A 25,132-nucleotide genomic window follows, 5' to 3' on the forward strand; every position below is an offset into this window, starting at 1 on the left:
GACAAAAAATTGTTTTCAAGAAGTATAAATGAGACAAATGTCTCAATGGAAGAAAAGAAACTGGAACCTCTAAGAAACAGATGAGACCAACAGGGGTAGCTGAGATGGGAGAGGAAAAAGTGGAAAGAGGGAAGAAAAAAGAAACTAGGCTTGGTGACCAGAAAGCTGAAGCTTCATAGGAGGAGGAGCATGTTTATCGCTATTTAGAAAATCATGATAAACTCCCTCTCTACTGAGGGAGATTTTAAAATATTTAAAGAGATAAACAACTGTTTAAAATGAGCCCCAAATGGGGAGGCTTTGCTCCAATGAATGAGATTTGGCAGCTCTGCAAAATGAGGAAATTCTTCCCGTGCTGCATCTTAGGGGGTTGAGTCATCAAACCATAGCAAAAAATAGTGGGCTGGATTCCTGAAAGGCATGCCAGATGGATGCATTCTGCTTAGTTTTAATAACTCTGTGATGTTTCCTCTGTACTGTCAATTTTGGAAGAAAGGAATGTGAATAAAAATTTGAGGAGGGAACTTGAAAATAAGAGCCAAACTAGTAACTTAATGTATGAGTATCCACCCACTGATGAGCATACAGTTAGATTCCAAAACAAGTAACCATTTCTCACACTTTCATTCTCCCTTCTCTTTGTTTCTGCTTTCACTGTGTTTCTATCTACTTTTGTTATATTATTTTTGTGCAGTGGAACTGCCTAGAGGAAAAGTGGTTTTAATTAATACTAGGGAATGGAAGGCATTTTAGCTAGGCCTCTGTAAGTAGGGTCAAACTTTTGAAGAAGATTTTTGGGTTGAAGTTTTTATGAGAGCAAGGGTAAATTAACAGATGTGAAATCAGATGTTGTTTTACACAAACAAGAAAACAGTAGTAGAACTGTTGTGAAAGGATCAAATAGAAATCAGAAGCAGTTCTACTCCCTAATTACTGTAGGCACCAAAGGCTGCTGCTGCTGCTACTAAGTCGCTTCAATCGTGTCCGACTCTGTGTGACCCCATAGACAGCAGCCCACCAGGCCCCGCCGTCCCTGGGATTCTCCAGGCAAGAACACTGGAGTGGGTTGCCATTTCCTCCTCCAATGCATGAAAGTTTTCTCTATCAGATAAAGGAAAATGGGTACCTTGCTCTATCACCCAGGCTTTCAAATAGAAATAAAAGAAAAAAGAGGAGAAAAAAGAAAACAAAGAAAAACAAAACAACAACAACAAAAAACCCTCTATCAGCTTCTCCTAGAAGAATTTCTACAGAATTGTATATTCCTAGGGGATCTCCTGCAGGGTAAAAGGCTTGTAGGTGCCTTTTTCAGTATAGAAACATAAGCAAAATATTTGAGGGGATTAATTTTTGCAGAATTGGGAAAAACCCAAGTAAGATAAGAATCCCACTCTCTTTGTTTCAGTTTTGCTAAGCCTTTAGGCTGAAGCAAACATTATCATTAAACCTTTATTAAAGTGAAACAAAGAGATAAAATCTTAAATGGTGTGAAGCCCTTGAACTAGAATGAGCAAGAAAACAAAACCAAAGCCCAGAAAATAAAGAGATTAGGAAGCTTTTCTAAGGGAACCTTTGAACTTTCAGCTGTAATATAAAGGCCTGTAACTTGTTTTAGACAAAGAGGCAAACTAAAGCTGGGAACCTGGAATATCTGGTCAATTCAAATTAAAAAAAGCCTTCATTGCCTCAAAGGTTTTGGTCTAAGGTAGATCCATTTATTTTAGGTAAAGACAAAAATCTACCACCTGACTTTGTGTGCCCATTAACACCTCAGTCACCAGAATGACATGAATGTGTTTTTTCAGTTGGACTTATGGCATCGTAGACTAAACCTCATGGGCTTGTGGGCATTTTGTGAATTTATTCAAAAGCGTTTGCTTTTAAAACACTCACAAGTGTTTGCTTTTAAAGCTTTTAAATTCATCATTCGTTGATATTAATGATGTAAAGTATAGTGATCCACTTTTCAAGACATTTTATATATACAGCAGTTATATTAATTTATATCAATTTGGTAACAAGTCTCTTTTACACAACTGACTTTAACCTTAGAGTGCTAATATGATTTTTATTTAAGATTTCATATAAGATTATTTTGGGAAGGATTGATTGTTTTGACTGCAAAAGACCATATTGTTCTAACTTACAGCTTCAGGGTAGGGAGGCTTTCATGTCACATTCCAAGCACTGTTACAACATTATCTGTTGCTAAATCACCACATAACAGAAGCACAGGTTAAAAAGCCTTAACAAATTCAGAGTTTTCAAAACTAATTTCAAGAATACTAAAGACTATATCAAAGTTGAAGTCAGATTCTCCAGCCAAATTTGAACTTTAGCTGAGAGCACTATTTCCAGATTGAGAGTTAATCCAGTTCAATAGGGGAGGACAGTCTTCAAGATATATATCCTTGTTTTGCTCTGTCAACAATATAGATACTTATTTACAACGATATATTGTACATATTTTAGCAGAGGTCTTCTTGAAACTATTCAAATCTGAAAATCAACACTCTGCTCTTTTTAGACAATCTAGTTAGGTTGAAGAGTGGTCACTTTATGGGTTTAGTTTATGGACAATGTCACAACTAGGAATTCTCAAGTAATTAAAATTGTCATTGGAAAAATAACTGTAGGAAACAGGCATTCTCATACATTTCTGAATGGAGTATAAATTATTACACACTCCCTACAGAGAACTGTTTGGCTCTTTTCCAGGTGGCACTAGTGGTAAAGAACCCACCTGCCAATGCAGGAGACATAAGAGACACAGGTTCGATCCCTGGAAGATTCTCTGGAATAGGAAATGGCAACCCACTCCAGTATTCTTACCTGGAGAATCCCATGGACAGAGGAGCCTGGTGGGCTCTAGTCCATGGGGTTGCAAAGAGTTGGACATGACTGAAGCAACTTAGCAGCGTACGGAGAACTGTTTAGTAATCGTCAGAATTACAAATACCAAAATTATATTCCAGAATCAGCAAATTGCTTTTAAGAGTTGCTTCTATAGAAATAATGCACATTATTCATTATAATAACAAAAGTTAAAAATAACCTAAAAGTCCATTTATAGGACAGTGGTAAAAGTAATTTTAACATATTTATATAATAGAATGTACTATACAGTTGTTGGAGGGAAAATAAACAGAATCAAGAACTTTTCTGTAAACAGTTTTGGAAAGTACAACAGTACAGAAAAAAAAAGTACAGAACAGTATTTAAAATGTAGTACTTTTTATAAAGAGGAGATATGGTTATACTTGTACATGCATGTGATGGGAAGAATGAACACTGAGATTTTAGGAACCAGTGAACTAAAATGGACCAGAATGGACAAATTTAATTCAGATGACCATTATATTTACTATCGTGGGCAAGAATCCCTTAGAAGAAATGGAGTTTCCCTCACAGTCAACAGAAGAGTCCAAAATGCAGTACTTGGGTGCAATCTCAAAAAAAAGAAAAACAGAATGATCTCTGTTCGTTTCCAAGGCAAATCATTCAATATCACAGTAATCCAAGTCTATGCCCCAACCACTGATGCAGAAAGCTGAAGTTGAGCAGTTCTATGAAGACCTACAAGACCTTCTAAGCTAACACTAACAAGACCTTCTAAACTAACTAAAAAGATGTCCTTTTCATCATAGGGGACTGGAATGCAAAAGTAGGAAGCCAAGAGATACCTGGAGTACCAGTCAAGTTTGGCCTTGGAGTACAGAATGAAGCAAGGCAAAGGCTAACAGAGTTTTGCCAAGAGACAGCACTGGTCATAGCAAACACCATCTTCCAACAACACAAGAGAAGACTCTACACATGGACATCACCAAATGGTCAATACCAAAATCAGATTGATTATATTCTTTGTAGCCGAAGATGGTGAAGCTCTATACAGTCAGCAAAAACAAGGCTGGGAGCTGACTGTGGCTTATATCATGAACTCCTTATTGCCAAATTCAGACTTAATTGAAGAAAGGAGAAAACCACTAGACCATTCAGGTATGACCTAAATCCCTTATGATTTTACAGTGGAAGTGAGAAATAGATTCAAGGGACTAGATCTGATAGACAGAACACCTGAAGAACTATGCATGGAGGTTCATAACACTATACAAGAGGCAGTAATCAAAATCATCCCCAAGAAAAAGAAATGCAAAAAGGAAAAATGGTTGTCTGAGACGGGCTTAAAAATAGCTGAGAAAAGAAGAGAAGCAAAGGGCAAGGGAAAAAGGAAAGATATGTCCATCTGAGTGAAGAGTTCCAAAGAATAGCAAGGAAAGATATGAAAGCCTTCCTCAAGGACCCATGCAAAGAAATAGAGGAAAACAATAGAATGGGAATGACTAGAGATCTCTTCAAGAAAATTAGACATACCAAGGGAATATTTCATGCAAAGATGGGCACAATAAAGGACAGAAACAGTATGGACCTAACAAAAGAAGAAGATATTAAGAAGATGTAGCAAGAAGAACTATACAGAAAAACTATACAGAAAAGAACAGAAGAACTATACAGAAAAAAAAAAGATCTTAATCTGGGTCCAAAAAATGACCCAGATGACCACGATGGTGTGATCCCTCATGCAGAGCCAGATATCCTGGAGTGCAAAGTCAAGTAGGCCTCAGGTGCACCAATACGAACAAAGCCAGTGGAGGTGATGGAATTCCAGCTGAGCTTTTTCAAATCCTAAAAGATAATGCTGTGAAAGTGCTGCACTCAGTATTAACAACCTCAGATATGCAGATGACACCATTCTTACAGCAGAAAGCAAAGAAGAATGAAAGAGCCTCTTGATGAAAGAGGAGAGTGAAAAGGCTGGCTTAAAACTCAACTTTCCAAAAACAAAGATCATGCAATCCAGTCCCATCACTTCATAGCAAATAGATGGGGAAACAATGGAAACAGTGACAGACTTTATTTTCTTGGGCTCCAGAATCACTGCAGATGGTGACTGCAGCCATGAAATTAAAAGATGCTTGCTCCTTGGAAGAAAAGCTATGACAAACCTAGACAGCATAGTAAAAAGCAAAGACATTACTCTACTGACAAAGGTCCTTCTAGTCTAGGCCATGGCTTTTCCAGTGGTCATGTATGGATGTGAGAGTTGGACCATAAAGAAAGCTGCAGGCTGAAGAATTGATGCTTTTGAACTGTGGTGCTGGAGAAGACTCTTGAGAGTCCCTTGGACTGCAAGAAGATCAAGCTAGTCAATCCTAAATGAAATCAACCCTGACTATTCATTGGAAGGACTGATGATGAAGCTGAAGCTCCAATACTTTGGCCACCTGTTGCGAATAACTGACTCACTGGAAAAGACCTTGATTCTGGGAAAGATTGAAGGCAGGAAGAGAAGGGGATAACAGAGGATGAGATGGTTGGATGGCATCAACAACTAAATGGACATGAGTTTGAGCAAGCTCCAGGAGTTGGTGATGGACAGGAAAGCCAGGTGTGCTGCAGTCCATGGGGTCACAAAGAGTCAGGCTTGACTGAGTTACTGAACTCAACTGAAGAAAATTCTGAAAGGGAATGTATGAAATCAGCAATATTTACTCATATAAAGGTGAAATTTAATGTGCTGATTGGTCTGAGAAGGGGGTGAAAAGAGCCTTTTCATTGCATACATTTTTGTTTTCTTTTGAGGGAATATGTAAATATATTATCTGCTTGCATAATTAAAAAAAAAAAAGAGACTTCCCTGTTGGTCCAGTGGTTAAGAATCTGCCTGCCAAACTTGCATGGGAGGGGAGTTTGGGGTAGAAATGATACATCTATATGTATGGCTAAGTCCCTTCTCTGTTCACCAGAAACTATCACAACATTGTTTGTCAATCAGCTAAACTCTAATACCAAATTAAATGTTTTTTTTTAATAAAATAAAATAATCTGTCTACCAATGCAGGGACCATGGGTTTGATCTCTGGTCCAGGAAGATTCCACTTGCCGCAGAGCAACTAAGCCCAAGTGCAGCAACTACTGAACCCTAGCTCCTCAACAAGAAAATCCACTGCGATGAGAAGAAGCCCACACAGGACAACTAGAGAGAAGCCCCAACTCACTGCAACTACAGAAAGCCTGCTGCAGCAACAAAGACCCAGCACAGCCAAAAATAATAAATAAAATTTTAAAGAAACAAAACAAATGCCTAATTGTATCCATAATTCCATAATGTATAAAAAGATGAAGTTGGAAAATTTATTTTGAAATTGAATAATCCTCCTGTCATAGTTACAAAGTACTGAAATTTACAATTAAGAATTCCTGCTAACTATGAATTTTATTTACATCTATTTTGACTATAAAGAACTGTACCACTTGAAAAGTTCAGATAAACCTTCACACACAAATAAAATTCATATTTATTTCTCTCTAAGGATTTTAAAGTTCCCAGTAATAGAGAAATTAATTCATAAAGTGCAGTGTATTTTATGCTAATAGACTGTCCAATTTCCTATTGTTTTGCTGAAAATACTGTTTGGAATCAAGTACTAATATTTTAATTCTATAATGACTAAAAGATAATAATTCTTATATTAAAGTCCTTTGACCTGGAGACTTTCTGTAATTGTTAACTATATAAAGTTCCTGCTATTTATTTCCAGTGCTTTTTGAGAAATTAATGGCCTTAATATGAGTAAGTCAGTGAAAAACAAATAAATTCAAATCACACAGTTTATAGAGAATATTGAGATTTTGCCGAAATTTGTGTAAAGAAAGTTACTTTGCTGAAAAAGTGGCATCCAGGAAGTATTGAAAATGTGTATATTACTTCTTGAATATTAAACAGTGTGGCAGAAGATGTTAATTTCACTAATGTCGCTTTCCTTCATACATTTCTCAGCCTCCCATGCAGTTGTATTAGTCATGTAACTGGATTCTGACCAATGGAAAATGGATGACAGTATGCTATGCTGTCTATTTGTGAGCTGGATGGTTGGAGAAACTCTAGCAGAATTTCTCTAAGTACTCTATCTCTCCATATTAAGTGAGGAAAAATAAACCACACTTTTCAAAGAGAGGGGATTTAATATCAGGGCAATGATTACACAGGTTGTAATCTGTAGCTGAAGAAATAGAAAGTAATTCAGAGGCAATTGCGGGAAACAGCTACCACCCCTGGGACTGGGTGTCGTAGAGAACCTGTAAAATGGTCTCCATAACCCTTACCTCCTGGTATTCGTGCTCTGTATAATAACTTCCCTTTGAATATGGGCTAGATCAGGCGATACTCCTAATGAATAGAGTAAAGCAGAATGAGATGCCCCCATGGACTGTAACCTGCCAGGCTCCTCCATCCATGGAATTTCCCAGGCAAGAATACTGGAGTGGGTTGCCATTTCCTTCTCTAAGAGATCTTCCCAACCCAGGGATCAAACCTGCATCTCCTGCATTGCAGGCAGATTCTTTACTGCTGAGCCACCAGGGAAGCCCAGAAAATCACCACCAAAGAGATGTCACTTCCAAGATTAGGATACAAAAAACTGTAGCTGCCTTCTAAGCATACTTTCTTTCACTCTCTCCTGAGTTACTCATCTGATGAAAGCCAGGCGACACATCATGAGACAGTCCAATGGGAAGAGAATCTCTTGTGTCAAGGATGTGAGGCCTGCCAATAACTGTGGGAGACAGTGTGGAAGTTGATTTTTCTACCCATCAAGCCTTTAGATGAGACCACAGTGCCTGCCAACAGTTTGAATACAACCTCGTGAAAAACTGTGATTACGGAGGTGCCAAGTTAATCTGTGTCCCCATTCCTGACCTGTAGAAGCTGGGAAATAATAAATGGTTGTACAAGACACTAGTCTTTGGTAATGTGTTATGCAGTGGTAATAACAAATATACTAAGAAAACAAAAGGAAAGAGATGGGTTACCAGAACCTCAGAGCTCAGAGAGTAACCATGTATGAGTGGTCTCTCAGTCCTCTAAGGAGAAACCATATTTTATGGTTACCTCCTATCTCATAAAGGTGGAATGGACTCCCTCCCAATTATGGGTAGGATATAGAAGCTAATAGCACTCCACACACCAAAAGAATTTGAAATTACACATAGAAGTGATTCCTGAGGTAAGAGTAGGCACAAGTATATTCATACTGACTTGAGGGAGGCAGAGGGGGTGGTTGGGTCTCTGTAGTGGCTCATATCCACTCTAGGGGTGTGGGGCTAGGGAAGAAATTCCTATGCATGGGCTGGAGAGTTTCAAGGTTTAAACTGCCCACCAGTGCCAAAGGAAGAGGCATAGTTGCACTTCCTTATCAGCCTGTTCAAAGATAAGGCCAACTGAGAAAGGGAGGGTGAGGCTTAAACAAAAATCAGAAACTAAACGTCAAAAAGTAAAGTCAGACTCTTTGTTACAGGGTGTCTTTCAGCTATGACTTGTACCTGAGGAGCTCAGAGAAGGGTGCCTAGAAGATCGTACTCTGACCTCTTAACAAGGGGCACTTTTAGCTTCAGTTGATACCTCTGAAAGGGAACAAGATCAGTTCTGGGAGCCGCAGGAGACAATTGAGGCCATATCTGACTGCTGCTGCTCCAACCATGTTGACAGGGAAAAAGAAAGTGCCTTCTCTCCTCTTTCACTTTCCAAAATCTCTTTAGTGCTGCCTGTTAGCAGAAATTCATCAGTGTCTCAGAAATGTAACCTATCCTAGCTCCAGCTTCATGGAAGGCACTATGAAAGGGTGGATTGGAGCAAAACCCACACACAGGCTAATACCCAGCACACTCCTCACCTTTGTCATCTCAGCATCTGTGCCCATTCTCTCCTCATATATTTTAACTTCTATAGCAACAACTTCATGCTTCTGCATTTATTCAAACAACAGTACTCTCACCCTCTCCCCCAAAAGGGGAGACACAGAGAAGAACAGCAACATCACCCTTTTGATCTATTAAGTTAAGTTAGTTCCTCTGTTGGTTCAATCATAAGCCTGCCTTGGATACTCTGTAACTGAGGATGAAAGTAAAAGCACTATCACCACCAAACTTTATTAAAAACAATAAAAACATAAGGGGGAAAGTATTATATACAAAATGCTGGAGTCCTTATTTCTGTAACCAGTCAGAAGAAAGTTGATAATTATAACTTTCATTATCCATTGCACCTCAGCTGGTATCTCTGCTGGTTATGGTTATTAAGCTGACAAAATGATTCAGATCTTTATTCCCAAAGAATTTAATGCCTCAGTAATTCTGTCTTTTCTGTGTTTCTGTAGTTTTCCATTAATTTTAATATTAAATATGCATATGTTAGGTGGTAACACAGATAATCTGCTGGGTTCCAGATCTAGTCCTCTCTGGCCATTATATAGCAGCAGCCTAATTTCTCTTTGATAATCAGGATCAATCACTTCAGTCAATTAGGTACTCCCCCTTGACAGTTAATTCAGTGATATGAAAATCTTGAAATGGCCAAATGGCAGTCTTCAGTTCAGTGGAACAGTGGTCCTGTCTCCTGGTAATAATATTCCTTAGTTCCCTGGAAACTGAGATCACTAAATCAGAAGCATCCAAAGTTTTAGACATAAGAAGCTGCTGCTAAGTCACTTCAGTCATGTCCGACTCTGTGCGACCCCATAGATGGCAGCCCACCAGGCTCCCCCGTCCCTGGGATTCTCCAGGCAAGAGCACTGGAGTGGGTTGCCATTTCCTTCTCCAATGCATGAAAGTGAAAAGTGAAAGTGAAGTTGCTCAGTCGTGTCCGACTCTCAGCGACCCCATGGACTGCAGCCTTCCAGGCTCCTCCATCCATGGGATTTTCCAGGCAAGAGGACTGGAGTGGGGTGCCATTGCCTTCTCCAGAGATAAGAAACAGACTTTCGCAAGTGGATAAGTAGGCATAATCATGAGACAAGCTACTCATATTTCTCCCTCTAGATTCTTGGAGCAACACATTCCAACTCTGAGAGAAACAACACCATATGTATTCAAAACATATACTGTATTCTGTATTCCAGTCAGTGACATAGGTAGAAAGACTAGTGAATATCATGCTGCCTCATTTATCTAGCTGTGAAACAATGTTGTGTGGAATTTCAAGCTGGTGAATGTAGGTATTTTGTAAGTCCATGAGTGGTACAGCGGCCAAGCATTGCTGGCAGGTAAAGCAAAGCCATACCCAGAATAAATGTGCCTTCCTGTGGTGTCCAGTCTCTGTCTCTTCCATGGAGGAGTCATGAGATGAAAAGAGCCTGGGATCTTGACTTTCTACTTGGAGTAGAGCTACCAGAGAGACTCTGAATCTAGAAAATCTGCTTTGGACTTTGTGTGTGAGAAATAAAATTTTATTGCATTAAGTCACTGACATTTTGGTATTGTTTATAATAGCTTTCAGTCTATTTTGACTAATTCTAGCAACAAAATTTCCCTTATATAAGAAAAAGATGAATTCTAAAGATCCATGAAAGAACTAAGGTAGTTATACACAAAGCTTTATTCTTTCCTTTTAACATACAACATTAAGAAGCATTTTTCTATATTTAATCTATGAATTAAGTTTTCTATCCTTATTCAGTAATGATTTTCCATATCTGAAATAATGAGGATAGTTTTTAAAATTTTATTACTATTTATTATTATTACTACTGTTTATTATTATTATAATATTGATTGATTTTTTCCAAAATATCAATATTTCAAATAGTTCAAAGGATTTCTTTCTATCAGTCTAAAAGATATGTTTCATTAAAGAATCCAAAAAACTTTGTATGAAATCAAAATTTTAATTACTCAAAAATTAAATTCAAGTTTTTTTCTACCTCTTCCTCTTTTCCTCTAATGCAAAGTAAACTTTGTTTTGTTCCTTATTATATTTTTGGTATTCAGGAGTTTTTTATTAACTGAAAGAATAACTGAATAATTGCCAGTTTTCTTTTTCATTATATTGTAATAAACTCTTTACAATATGTTCACACCTGGAAAATCCATTTTATACCAAAATATTGATAAATGGGTAGATTGTATGGTGGAAAAGCAACTTGAGTATTTCTCATTTCCTTCTCTATCAATATACAAAATGGTCAAAAAAAAATTAAATGGTATGTGCAACCCAGGCTATGTTTATTGAATGAATGGCTTAGCATGAATATCTGGGAGACTTTTCCATACTAGAGCATGTCTTAAATAGCTATACAAAACAGTCCTAAATATAATTTAGAATCGTCTTTGAAATAGAAATAACAGGATTACCTAATGATTCAGAAAAAAGAAGACTACTAGAATACAGAATGATTTTAATAACTTAATAAGTCTTGCATAGGTAAGGACAAAATAACCTATTCCAAACACTACATAACACTTTCTCTCCAACTTTCTTAATATAGTGTATATTTTGAGATTTCCTCACTTTCATGATTTTTACATTAAGTATACAATATAACTCCAGATGTAACTTTTATATCTTCCATACTAGCATTCCAGTTTATGCAATGGACATCTGTTAACCTTTTTTCCCTCTTCCATGTCCCCTTGTCTGTTGTAAAATGGTTTTATCTACTTCCAATGAATTTGATAAAACTATTTTTTGTTTATTAAATAGAAAAGGGCCCTGACTCCAGAGGCAATTCTTAATTCAAAATACAATTGGAATTGTAATTCTTAAGGGACAGAGAGTTGTGATTATCTGTAAAGTTATACAGGCTCTGGTTATAGAGCAGCTGGGAGCCAGCTCTCTCACCTCATGGAGAATCTCTGGAGGAAAGCAGAATCAAGATTGAAAGTCTAAGAACACTATATTCGTTCTAATCTATGCCCAATCCCTTAAGCCTCCCAAACACATGAGTCATGTACACTGTATTTTAAACTGGTTTCAGTTGGATTTCTATCATTTGCAACCAAGAGTCCAAAAATCAAAGCTTTCACTTACCACACTGCTTATTTCATCATGCCTTATAACTTATATTTTAGAATATTTAAAGATGCAAAGCAAGTAACACAAAAATAAATGTAGCAATTAGAAATAGAAAATGGACATTCTCAAAAGACCTAGAATATAGAGTATTTTCATGAATCCCAGAATGAGGAAGGATGGGGTCAAATTATCATCAAGTATGAGAAACTGACATTGGGTGTGTTCCTTGCTACTGGGGCATCATCAGCTCTCGGCCCTGCAGCATAGAGAGCTCTGATTCTAATCCAGTGTGATCTGTCTCATGACTCATTCTAGCTTTCCTGCCCTTCTCTCTGTTCCTTCCCACTATGTACCTTCTCTAGGTACAACACCCCCTGGCTGTTTCCTCTAAGCTTTCTCTCATCTTGATTATGGCTTCTCCTCTAAAAGTTTAGATGAGACAGGAAGGCTGGATAGAGCCGGATTAGGGCAGGGTCTCCTTTCTCCAGATGGGACAAAATTTCAGAATAGTCCCTTGTTAGGAAGAAAACTGTGGGAGGTTTTCACAATCGCTACACTTTCTCTCTTCTTGGCGATTTCATGTGTAAGCTTTCTTGGATTCCTCCTGTGAGAACCTGGCAGGGCTCCTGAGAAAAAGCTTACAAGTGTGTAGGGCCCCCACCCCCACCCCACGACTGTGAAAGCTGTTCACTCCCATGCTAGTACACAATAAGCCTCCAGTAATTTGTCAAAAGTATTGTTTAAATGTTCTTACCACATTATGGAGTCCAGTGGCTTAAGTTTCAGAGAAACAAACCTTAGTGGCTTTATCCTTTGGACGTACCTGACTTTACAGTTTACAGTGGGTGCTTGCCAGTGTTCTTCAGTCTCTCATGAGTCCAAATCACCGGGTCATTTGTTAAAGTTGTCATTTCTTATTATTCTATGAAAAAAAAAAATAAACTCATGGCATTAAACACCTTATTTAAAAAGTAATTTTTTCATTGAAGATCTTTAGAAAATACAAAAACTAAGTAAAAATCAAGCACAATTTCAACATGCAAACACTGCAAGTGATATATTTTGACATCTATCCTTACAGGAGATTTTTCGAGTTTTTTAAAACAATAATTCATTTATGCAGAATCCGAAGGCACTTTCAATGTCCCCTGGGCCTGAGAAAATGAAGAAAATATCTTTAGAGTAGAGGCTTGTGACCCTTGCCTCAACATTGAATGGCCCCATTTGCTTATGCATATTGGTCCCAGTAGCTGAGCCTGGAAATCTCACTTTGGGGGCCTGATCAAGGCTCAAGAGTGTTCTACCAAAGCCTATTCTGGGAACTACATCACTAAGGGGCCAAGGATGCTTCTGTCTGGTTTAGAGAACCAGTTTAAGTGGCAGTGGGAACACTAGAAAACCTAACAAGGTCCCCTCAGGGGACAGGTCACATTTTCCATTTCTCTCACTCTGCCTCAAATTTTGTACAATACATGAGGGAAAAAAGTCTTATGAAAGAGAGCCTGGGCTTCCTGATAATATAAGCACTGAGGTCTAAAGCAACTAATTAAAAAGGAAAGCTATGTCATCCATTTTTCTTCCAAGATTAAATGGGTCTCATTTATGGTCAGATGTCTTTTTCTTACAAATTATACTTCTGTTGATTTTTAAACATTTCTAAAGCCTTCTAAAAACTAATCCCATGCCTGGATTAATACAAGTGTCCCTTACTTTATAAATTCATGCAAAAGATTAATAAAAAATAAAGGTAGAATAAGGAGAAGTAGGAGCCTGACTAATTTAAAGACCTTACATACTCATGCGTGTCAATGACCATTCCCTCATGGGTCCACTCATTTCTGAATGGCAGTCTCCTGATAGGATTCAGAGATTTCTAGTCCTCACTCCAGGATCTGTTTAAGAAATGCCTATCAACAGAATGAGAAGGAATACAGGAAGGGGAAATACTCTACATTCACATTCTTCTCTGTGCTAAGTTGATTCAGTCATGTCCAACTTTTTGCAACCCTATGGACAATAGCCTGCCAGGCTCCTTTGTCCATGGGATTCTCCAGGCAAGAGTACTGGAGTGGGTTGCCATGCCCTCCTCCAGGGGATCTTCCTGACCCAGGGATTGAACCCACTTCTCATATCTCCTGCATTCGCAGGCAGGTTCTTTACCACTAATGCCACCCAAGAAGCCTAAGAATACTGGAGTGGGTTGCCATGCCCCCTTCTCCAGAGGATCTTCCTGACCTAGGGATCAAATCTGGGTCTTATGCATTGCAGGCAGATTCTTTAGCAACTGGGCCACCAGGGAAGTTCATTCTTCTCTAGGCCCTATATTATTTATATTGCAAACTAGGCTATCATAACAAAGGAACCAAAAGCTCTAATAAGATAGACATTCATTCCTTGTTCATGTTTGTGTCCAAAGGTAAGAAGACAGTCTTGGCCTTGTAGTCATCTCTGTCCACTAAAATCATAGTTTACACCCATACATACAACTCAAGGAAGATGCTTCAATGCTTACCATCTCCCAACAATGGAAAGAGGAGACAATCCCCAATTATGTTTAGTGTAAGATGCAGAGTGATACACAATACTTGTTTTGTTTTTTACATCTCTCTAGTCAAAACTCCATCATATGGTCACCTTTAAATACAAAATACATGGAAACTATAATCTTTAGTTTGGCAAATATGTGGCCACTTAAAGCTTTATTACATGGAAGGAAGAGAATGAAAATAAGAGATGGCAAAGACTCTACTACAAATCTCAACAGAGTCAAGCCTGACATTATTTTATTTGTATCAATTACTTTAGACTTATAGTATGAAGGGGAAGAAAATGGCAGTTAGGTCATTATATTTCTTATATTGTGTTTTTATCTCTTTTGTAAGTATTAGATGAAAAGTATCCTAAAGATTTCCAGAGTGGGAATGTTATTATAACTATTTTTAATGTTAATATTAGCATTATAGGTTGATGTGAAGTACTGAGTTATTACCCCTAGGTTTTCATTTCCTCAGGCTTCCCCCGTGGCTCAGCAGTAAAGATTCCACCTACAAGGCAGGAGACACACCTAGACTGGGGTTCAATCCCTGGGTTGGAAAGATCCCCTTGAGGAGGACATGACAACCCATGCCAGTATTCTTGCCCAGATCCCCTGGACAAGAGGAGCCTGGCAGGCTACAGTCCATGGGGGTTTCAAGGAGTCAGACATGACTGAAGCAACTGAGCATTCACGCATGCACACATTCATTTCCTCATCTTCGTAAGAAAATTTTCCATCCCTACAATTGCCACAATTACCATCTCATTCTCAATTTTCAGACCTTAGCTAGTTCTCAAACACACAACTCATTGGCTGAATAAGAGGCATCTCATGAAGAATTAGATCTTATAGACAGAATACCTGAAGAAGGATGGACAGAAGTTTGTAACATTGTATAGGAGGCAGTGATCAAAATCACCTCCCAAAAAAAGAAATGCAAAAAGGAAAAATGGTTGTTTGAGGAGGCCTTACAAATAGCTGAGAAAAGAAGAGACACAAAAGGAAAGATATACCCATCTGAATGCAGAGTTTCCGAGACTAGGAAGGAGAGATAAAAAAGCCTTTTAAAGTGAACAATGCAGAGAAATAAAGGAAAGAACAGAATGGAAAAGACTAGAGATCTCTTCAAGAAAATTAAACATACCAAGGGAACATTTCATGCAAAGATGGGTTCAATAAAGGACAGAAATGGTAGGGACCTAACAGAAGCAGAAGAGACTAAGAGGAGGTGGCAAGAATACACAGAAGGACTATTTTTAAAATGTCTTAATGACCCGGATAACCACGATGGTGTGTCCACTCACCTAGAGCCAGACATCCTGAAGTATGAAGCCAAGTGGGCCTTAGAAAGCATCATTATAAACTAAGCTAGTAGAGGTGATGGAATTCCAGTTGAGCTAATTCAAATCCTGAAAGATGATGCTGTGAGGGTGCTGCACTCAATATGTCAGAGAATTCGGAAAGCTCAGCAGTGGCCAAGGCAATGACAAAGAATGCTCAAACCACCACATAATTGCACTCATCTCACACGCTAGTAAAGTAATGTTCAAAATCTGCCAAGCTAGGCTTCAACAGTATGTGAACTGAGAACTTCCAGATGTACAAGCTGGATTTAGAAAAGACAGAGGAACCAGAGACCAAATTGCCAACATCCACTGGATCATAGAAAAAGCTAGAGAATTTCAGAAAAACATCTATTTCTGCTTCATTGACTATGCTAAAGCCTTTGACTGTGTAGATCACAACGAACTGGATAAGTCTTAGATATGGGAATACCAGACCACCTGACCTGCCTCCTGCATACAGGTCAAGAAGCAACAGTTGGAACCAGATGTGGAACAATGGAATGGTTCAAAATTGGGAAAGGAGTACATCATGGATGTATATTGTTACCCTGCTTTAACTTCTATGCAGAGTACATCATGTGAAATGCTGGGCTGGATGAAGCACAAGCTGGAATCAAGACTACCAGGAGAAATGTCAATAACCTCAGATATGCAGATGACACCACGCTTACTGCAGAAAGTGAAGAGGAACTAAAGAGCCTCTTGATCAAAGTGAAAGAGGAGAGTGAAAAAGCTGGCTTAAAAATATAAAAACTAAGATCATGGCATCTGGTCCCATCACTTTAGGGCAAATAGATGGGGAAACAATGGAAACAGTGAGAGACTTTATTTTCTTCAGACCCCAAATCACTGCAGATGGTGACTGCAGCCATGAAATTAAAAGACACTTGCTCCTTGGAAGAAAAAGTTATTACAAACCTAGACTGTATATTAAAAAGCAAAGACATTATTCTGCTTATAAAGGTCTGTCTAGTCAAATATATGGTTTTTCCAATAGTCACATATAGATGTGAGTTGAACAATAAAAAATGATGAGTGCCAAAGAATTGATGCTTTTGAACTGTGGTGTTGGAAAAGACTCTTGAGAGTCCCTTGGAGAGCAAAAAGATCAAACCAGTCAATTCTAAATGATATCAACCCTGAATATTCATTGGAAGGACAGATGCTGAAGCTGAAGTTCCAATACTTTGGCCACCTGATGCAAAGAACCAATTCACTGGAAAAGACACTGATGCTGGAAAAGATTGAAGGCCAGAGGAAAAAAGGATGACAGAGGATGAGATGGTTGGATGGCATCATTGACTCAACGGACATGAGTTTGAGCAAACTCTGGGAGATGGTGAAGGACAGGGAAGCTCGGCGTGCTGCTGTCCATTGGGTCACAAAGTTCAGACATACCTGAGCACCTGAACAACAAAATGAAGAATAATTTAACAATATCACAGTTAATGTATACAGTCATGTTTCCTCCATCATTATTTAAAGAGATCTATAGCTAGTTACTTAGATAAACATATACTGGGGAAAGAGAAATGCACATAGCATGAAATTTTGCTAAACCCAGAAGCATGCATGCTGAATCCAGAGTCCCACCATGGTTCACTCAATTTGAATAGGAGATCTGTTTAATAGTAATAGCACACTGATGGATTCTATGAGGGGAAACCTCACTTTCATCAGTTCAGGTCTAAGTATAGTCAGAAGACATGAATGTGGATTGTCAAGATCAGACAAAAATGTTTGCTTTTGACCCATTCTAAAATATCCATCCAGGGATGGTGGTCCAGTGGTTAAGAATCCACCTTGCAATGCAGGGGACACGGGTTCAATCCCTGGTTCAGGAACTAAGGTCTCATATGCCATGGAGAAACTAAGATGGCGTGCTACCACTACTGAACCCACATGCTCCAGAGCCCAAGCGTCACAGCTAGAGAGTCCTGGCATTCCAATGAAAGATTCCACCTGATGGGACGAAGATCTTGCATGCTGCAATTATGACTCAGTGCAGCCAAATAAATAAATAAATATTAAAAATAAAATATCCATCTAGTAGATAATGAAATGCAAAGAGAAACTCACTCGTTAAGATATTTCTAACACTAATGTCTAATTTAGAGGTGCAGGCAAGTTTCCCCAACATTCTGCAGAATGAAATTTTAACTGCAGGCATATTTGCTGGATGAATCCTGGACACACATTTACCTCAAAAGGTTGCACAAGGGGAAACAATTCACCTGGTTTGGGTAAAGTTTGAGCCATTGTTTTATATTGCTAGTATTGAGGTCTCCAGAAATATTTGCCTGAACTGCTCTGCACATAGAAGTTGTCAAACATTGGACAATCTAGTGGAGACAGAGTAGGTATTAGAATTATAAATATCTTCATTAGAATCCTTGTTCATTTCTCACTAGTTGTGGGATCTATAGTTGATTTTTTTTTTTTATTAAGCTTTTCCTGTTCAAATTACTGTGTCATTTCTCTCTTTCAGTAGGGCTAAGACAGATATGCCATCTCCATGAGAAAGCTATGCAGAATTCAAAATCCATTCATGGCATACAACTGGACTCAGGTAGAAATCAAGCTTCTGACCTGAGAACATCAAATGACTGAGTAGTAAAAATGATCTATCTTGACCCATCAAGTCATAAAATTGGGAAAGCCCAGAAGCAATCTATTATAATAGAAGTGGTCTATCAATGTTTGGGCTCACATAGGTTCAGACAGCATAAGTAACCTATAAGAACAAATGGCCTAGACTCTCATGTCAGCTGCAACCGTTGCATTAACAGCTCTTCTTCAGCTTCTTGGGAGGGATTCTCCATTACTAACTGATTGAAGAAGGAAGTTTGAGCTTGATCCATGAATGGATTGTCTGGGCATCTGAGTGCAAGTGAAAATAAACTGTTTTTAAACTGCATCTCAGGAATGGTTCTGAAAGACAGTAGTAAAGGGAAACCCTCTCAAAGGGCAGAGCTTCAGCCAACTAAACTGGCCATTAACTTTGTGTAGAGAGAGAAGTGGTCCAAAGTAAGGGTATGCTGGACTCTTAGGCAGTAGTAACTGGGTTAGCTGTTTGATCAGGAGTCTGAAAGGAGCACAGTTGAAAGACTTTTAGACCTGTGGGCATACAGTGTGAGCATCTTTGTACTGAGTGCTAACAACTCACCACCTCCATCCACCTTTTTATGCCATTTCTCATAAAAGCACCAGATAATTTGCACTGTATCATTTCTCACATTTTCAGTGGATTAATTACATCAGTGTGGTATTAATTAACATGTTCCTCCACACCCATGTTTTTACAATAACCTGGCAGTAGATCCAGACTTGGTTAGCTCAGCTTTGCTTTCTCTCTTTCTCCTGTGGATAATAAACCACAGTGAGACAATATGATTAATACTTCCTATTGCATCTAATCAAGAAAAACATATCATTATCCTACTTTTATTTAGGCTGCTGCTGCTGCTAAGTCACTTCAGTCGTGTCCGACTCTGTGCCACCCCATGGACTGCAGCCTACCAGGCTTCTCCGTACATGGGATTCTCCGGGCAAGAACACTGGAGTGGGTTGCCATTTCCTTCTCCAATGCATGAAAGTGGAAAGCGAAAGTGAAGTCGCTCAGTTGTGTCCGACTCTTAGTGACCCCATGGACTGCAGCCTACAGGCTCCTCCATCCATGGGATTTTCCAGGCAAGAGTACTGGAGTGGCGTGCCATTGCTTTCTCCCTTATTTAGGCTAAGATGGTTCAAATGTTGGCATACACCCATTACAAGTTTCCCCCATAAATCTTTTGACTAATCAGATCAGATCAGTCACTCAGTCGTGTCCGACTCTTTGCGACCCCATGAATCGCAGCACGCCAGGCCTCCCTGTCCACCACCAACTCCCGGAGTTCACCCAGACTCACGTCCATTGAGTCAGTGATGCCATCCAGCCATCTCATCCTCTGGCATCCCCTTCTCCTCCTGCCCCCAATCCCTCCCAGCATCAGAGTCTTTTCCAACGAGTCAACTCTTCGCATGAGGTGGCCAAAGTACTAGAGTTTCAGCTTCAGCATCATTCCTTCCAAAGAAATCCCAGGGCTGATCTCCTTCAGAATGGACTGGTTGGATCTCCTTGCAGTCCAAGGGACTCTCAAGAGTCTTCTCCAACACCACAGTTCAAAAGCATCAATTCTTTGGTGCTCAGCCTTCTTCACAGTCCAACTCTCACATCCATACACGACCATAGGAAAAACCATAGCCTTGACTAGATGGACCTTTGTTGGCAAAGTAATGTCTCTGCTTTTGAATATGCTATCTAGGTTGGTCCTAACTTTCTTTCCAAGGAGTAAGCATCTTTTCATTTCATGGCTGCAGTCACCATCAGCAGTCATTTTGGAGCCCAGAAAAATAAAGTCTGACACTGTTTCCACTGTTTCTCCATCTATTTCCCATGAAGTGATGGGACCGGATGCCATGATCTTCGTTTTCTGAATGTTGAGTTTTAAGCCAACTTTTTCACTCTCCACTTTCACTTTCATCAAGAGGCTTTTGAGTTCCTCTTCACTTTCTGCCATAAGGGTGGTGTCATCTGTATATCTGAGCTTATTGATATTTCTCCTGGCAATCTTGATTCCAGCTTGTGTTTCTTCCAGTCCAGCGTTTCTCATGATGTACTCTGCATAGAAGTTAAATAAGCAGGGTGACAATATACAGCCTTGACGAACTCCTTTTCCTATTTGGAACCAGTCTGCTGTTCCATGTCCAGTTTGAACTGTTGCTTCCTGACCTGCATACAAATTTCTCAAGAGGCAGATCAGGTGGTCTGGTATTCCCATCTCTTTCAGAATTTCCCCCAGTTTATTGTGATCCACACAGTCAAAGGCTTTGGCATAGTCAATAAAGCAGAAATAGATGTTTTTCTGGAACTCTCTTGCTTTTTCCATGATCCAGCGGATGTTGGCAACTTGATCTCTGGTTCCTCTGCCTTTTCTAAAACCAGCTTGAACATCAGGAAGTTCACGGTTCACGTATTGCTGAAGCCTGGCTTGGAGAATTTTGAGCATTACTTTACTAGTGTGTGAGATGAGTGCAATTGTGCAGTAGTTTGAGCACTCTTTGGCATTGCCTTTCTTTGGGATTGAAATGAAAACTGACCTTTTCCAGTCCTGTGGCCACTGCTGAGTTTTCCAAATTTGTTGGCATATTGAGTGCAACACTTTCACAGCATCATCTTTCAGGATTTGGAATAGCTCCACTGGAATTCCATCACCTCCACTAGTTTTGTTCATAGTGATGCTTTCTAAGGCCCACTTGACTTCACATTCCAGGATATCTGGCTCTAGGTGAGTGTGAGTGATCACACCATCATGATTATCTGGATCGTGAAGATCTTTTTTGTACAGTTCTTCTGTGTATTCTTGCCATCTCTTCTTAATATCTTCTGCTTCTGTTAGGTTCATACCATTTCTGTCCTTTATCAAGCCCATCTTTGCATGAAATGTTCCTTTGGTATCTTTAGCATTTATTATTTCATTATAGCTTGCAAAATGGTGATGTTCCAATTCTAATATTCCTTCTGAATTTATTATTCTGTAAAGAAGAACTTCTAACTTTTGGATAGAATACTCTGAAATGCAGTTTGAATAAGAAAAGCAGAATAAATGAATGGTTGTTTTTTTTTTCTTCTATTATTGTAATAGTGAGTTTCCAAGTTAACAACCATCAAAACTGACCATTGAGTTTCTTTTTTAATTATGAATCTAAGGATTTATATATATATATATGACTTATTTTGATAGTGATTGCAGTCATTGTCTTTTCGTTGCAGTTTGTGGCACCTTTTGCAAATGGTACTGTGAAAATAAGTATTTTTTAGAAATAAATAAAGCATAAGTTCATTATTTATTTTACTTATGTATTTGATTTTGCATTTGTAGGACTTCTGTTACTTTGAAAAACCTTGTTTCTTGATGATATAAAATATAATTATTAATTTGCTTTATCTATATGTATATAACACATATATTAGTTTCAAAATAATAATATCAATATACAAAACTTCAAAATAATGATATCAACATCACTATTCATAAGAGCACAAAATACAGTTTCCGCGTGCTTTTGGTTTTGTTTCTTTGTTTCCCTTAGGATATCTCCACTAGGGATGTACAGTCAAATTTTGTGTTTTAAACTTATCTGGAATAATTCTTATCTGGGTACCACCCAGATATACACTGATGTTGACTTGTTTCAATTTGTTTTCAAATTTGAGGCATGGTTTGTTCTGTCATCTTGATTTACTATTTTCTCAAAAAATATGTATGACATTTACATGATTATGAATTCAAACCTAGGTTCCATTCTGGACTCTCTCTCCTTTTCTCTCTTTTCTTGTACAGGTAAACCATTGTTATTCATTTTTGACCTTCCATGATTTTAGGTTTGAACTCAGATAGTCTGCTTCCATATTCTTAAACAAAATGCTATATTGAAATGGCCCCATTAAAAACTACAAAATCTTTTTTTATTGGGAGGTGTGCAGTTGAAAATTGCATATATTTATACCTCGTAGGGTCTTCCCTGTTGGCTCAGTGGTAAAGAATCACTGGGTTGGGAAGATCCCCTAGAGGAGGGCATGGCAACCCACTCCAGTATTCTAGCTTTAGAGGATCCCATGTGCAGATGAGTCTGGCAGGCTACAGTCCATAAGGTCACACAGAGTCGGACATAACTGAAGTTTCTGAGCATGAACACATACCTAGTTCTTAAGATGTAAACTTTGAAAATATCATTCTAGGGCTCTCCATAAGTTCCACTCCCTACCTGCATTTCCCTAATTCAAAACTACCAGGCAACAGCTAAAAGCCTCTTTTAAGGCTTTTTGTGTTGTTCCAAAAGCTTACAGCCTTAACCCAGATACCTACTTTAAAGATTCATAGCATGCAAGCTTTGCAGATATTCTTTTGAAGTTTGCATTTATAAGCCTTTGTGTATCAGCCTCTGTAAATTTCCATGTGACCTGTCTGAACTTCTTGAAGACAGAGTGTGAACAAACATTACAAGCTTTTTATGAAAGACTATGTAGGCTCCATATAAAAGATTTTTCTTAAATCGCATTATATCTCTAACCATCCCTGTTCATTCTCACAGTTTCACTACCCTAGGTTACTATCACGTCTCTCTCAGCTCTTAATTCTGCTTTACTCCTGTCTTCTCAGAAAGTCCATTTAGTTTACAAATCCTGCTCAGCATAATAAAAGGCTGCTAGTGGGTGGAAGAGCTTCAGACAACAAAAGCACCAAAGGCAGCCTCCTTAGCCATTTTCTAGTCACCTACTGTTCTTTATGAATGGCCCTGGGGAGTCCTCAGTTTATCCAATTACACTTTAAATTTTTTCTTGACTCTTGAAACTTGAAACTCCTCTTCTGGGAACCTGGCCCTATGGGCTAAGTTAAACTGGTAGACTAAATTATCCACAAAGATGTTTACTGTAAATATTATATAATAATAAAAGTTTATTACTACCCAAGTGTCCTACAATAGGGGAATGATTCAGTTCAGTTCAGTTGCTTAGTCATGTCCAACTCTTTGCGACCCCATGGACTGCAGCACACCAGGCTTCCCTGTCCATCACCAACTCCCAGAGCTTACTCAAACTCAGGTCTGTGGATCCGATGATACCATCCAACTGTCTCATCCTCTGTCGCCCCCTTCTCCTCCTGCCTTCAGTCTCCCCCACCATCAGGGTCTTTGTCAGTGAGTCAGTTCTTTGTATCAGGTGGCCAAAGGACTGGAGCTTCAGCTTCAGCAATAGTCCTTCCAGTGAATATTTAGGGCTGATTTCCTTTAGGATTGACTAACTTGATCTCCTTGCAGTCCAAGGGACTCTCAAGAGTCTTCTCCAACACCACAGTTCAAAATCATCAAGTCTTCTGCACTCGTTTTCTGTATAATCCAACTCTCACTTCCATACATGACTACTGGAAAAACCCTTGCTTTGACTAGATGGATCTTTGTCAGCAAAGAACCCCATGAACACTATGAAAAGGGGAATGATTAAATGATGGTATTTGTATTATTCTGTAAAGGCAGACATTGTAATAATATAAAAACTATTAAGATGTACTGTTAGTGATAAAGTATAAAAAAGTAATATCAGTAATAATTTGAAGAAAATCTGTTAAAATTTCAACAATGCTTAAAAACTGTTAATAATGATAAACAGGATTAATTTCTGTAATTTTCCAAATTCTCACAAATGAAGATATATTATTTTTATTAATAATACACACACACAGACACTCGCACACTAACCAATCTGAACTGGATGCTCAAGCTTTATAGGTCTATAAGAGATGGATCTGAAGGACAATAGTCTACAGAGAAAAGTGGGGCTGGTTCCAAATAGAAAAAGGAGTACGTCAAGGCTGTATATTGTCACCCTGCTTATTTAACTGATATGCAGAGTACATCATGAGAAACGCTGGGCTGGATGAAGCCCAAGCTGGAATCAAGATTGCCAGGAGAAATATCAATAACCTCAGATATGCAGATGACACCACCCTTATGGCAGAAAGTGAAGAGGAACTCAAAAGCCTCTTGATGAAAGTGAAAGTGGAGAGTGAAAAAGTTGGCTTAAAACTCAACATTCAGAAAACGAAGATCATGGCATCCGGTCCCATCACTTCATGGGAAATAGATGGGGAAACAGTGGAAACAGTGTCAGACTTTATTTTTCTGGGCTCCAAAATGACTGCTGATGGTGACTGCAGCCATGAAATGAAAAGATGCTTACTCCTTGGAAGGAAAGTTAGGACCAACCTAGATAGCATATTCAAAAGCAGAGACATTACTTTGCCAACAAAGGTCCATCTAGTCAAGGCTATGGTTTTTCCTATGGTCGTGTATGGATGTGAGAGTTGGACTGTGAAGAAGGCTGAGCACCAAAGAATTGATGCTTTTGAACTGTGGTGTTGGAGAAGACTCTTGAGAGTCCCTTGGACTGCAAGGAGATCCAACCAGTCCATTCTGAAGGAGATCAGCCCTGGGATTTCTTTGGAAGGAATGATGCTGAAGCTGAAACTCCAGTACTTTGGCCATCTCATGCGAAGAGTTGACTCGTTGGAAAAGACTCTGATGCTGGGAGGGATTAGGGGCAAGAGGAGAAGGGGACGCCAGAGGATGAGATGGCTGGATGGCATCACTGACTCGATGGACATGAGTCTGGGTGAACTCCAGGAGTTGGTGATGGGCAGGGAGGTCTGGCATGCTGTGATTCATGGGGTCGCAAAGAGTCGCACATGACTGAGCGACTGATCTGATGTGATCAGATCTGATAGAGTACTATAATTTGAAGATGTGGCTTCAATAAGAACTGTTTCCAAATGAAGGCAGACAAAGTCAAGATCCGGAAAAGATATT

The 25,132-nt window shown here is 38.9% G+C and overlaps 1 protein-coding gene across 2 annotated transcripts in view; it reads right to left on the bottom strand.

Annotated features, from left to right (window-relative positions):
- The window catches only part of NAALADL2 (N-acetylated alpha-linked acidic dipeptidase like 2), a 1,624,416-nt gene that overhangs the window by 1,571,853 nt on the left and 27,431 nt on the right, over positions 1-25,132 (bottom strand). For both annotated transcript variants that reach the window (XM_044938294.2, XM_044938269.2), the window contains one exon: positions 12,669-12,767. The gene's annotated coding sequence lies outside the window, so the exon portion shown is untranslated. The remainder of the gene's footprint in view (positions 1-12,668; positions 12,768-25,132) is intronic.

This window comes from Bubalus bubalis, chromosome 1 (genome assembly GCF_019923935.1).
Source record: "Bubalus bubalis isolate 160015118507 breed Murrah chromosome 1, NDDB_SH_1, whole genome shotgun sequence".
Lineage (NCBI taxonomy): Eukaryota > Metazoa > Chordata > Mammalia > Artiodactyla > Bovidae > Bubalus > Bubalus bubalis.